Genomic DNA, 836 nt, shown 5'->3' on the forward strand with positions numbered 1-836 from the left:
TTTGATGCCCCAACAGATCAGCGTGGACTGCCTCCTGCCAAGTGGTATTTTGGTAACACTGACGTGTTCCCGTGACGCAGCTCTAAAGAAAGTAAAAAGAGAACTTTGGCAAGATGCCAAGAAGTAAGCAGAGTACAGTTGTAGCAGTGTGATGTTCATGTACTTATGATAAATATATTTAGTTTAGCCAAATAATAACACTAGGACAATAACAGCTCTTTATTATGTATGATTATGTTTATCGTCTTTCACTCTCAACCAAGTCTAAGCGTTATCTATACTCTGAGATATGATCGAATCTAAAGCATCTGTACTTCTTTGCAAAAAGTTTTAATGTGATGTTTAGGGATACCTTTGTGATTGTTTAGAGGAGTAAACCTGTTCAAACCCCTACAAGCTATATTGTACTACTTCCATTCCTAACTAATTCCATCCCACAATAGCCACACAATGGCAGGATCAAGGTGATGCCACACGTGACCCAATAGCAGGGTTCTCCCCAGCAGGGCTTGAAACTAACGCTCGCCCGCTCGCCCGAGGCTAGTAGAAATCAGTAAGGGCTAGTAGAATCTCTGGTCTGACCAGCCCTGTTGGCGAGTGGAATTTTTATATTCATAATGCGCGCGTTCATTTTACATACGGCCAGGGTTGCACAATACGCTGCAAACGTACATGTCTAGACGCATTGTCTGGCTTCCTTGATACAAAGTATAACATCCCGTGTTTAACAACACAATGTTTTTAACACAATTATTAACACAATGTTTCGTGTCAATTTTCAATTTTTACTCATCTGTGACTTGACACAGTGTTAGTAATGTTAGTAATGTTAGTAA

The sequence above is a fragment of the Priapulus caudatus genome, unplaced genomic scaffold (genome assembly GCF_000485595.1).
Source record: "Priapulus caudatus unplaced genomic scaffold, Priapulus_caudatus-5.0.1 Scaffold64, whole genome shotgun sequence".
NCBI classification, from domain to species: domain Eukaryota; kingdom Metazoa; phylum Priapulida; class Priapulimorpha; order Priapulimorphida; family Priapulidae; genus Priapulus; species Priapulus caudatus.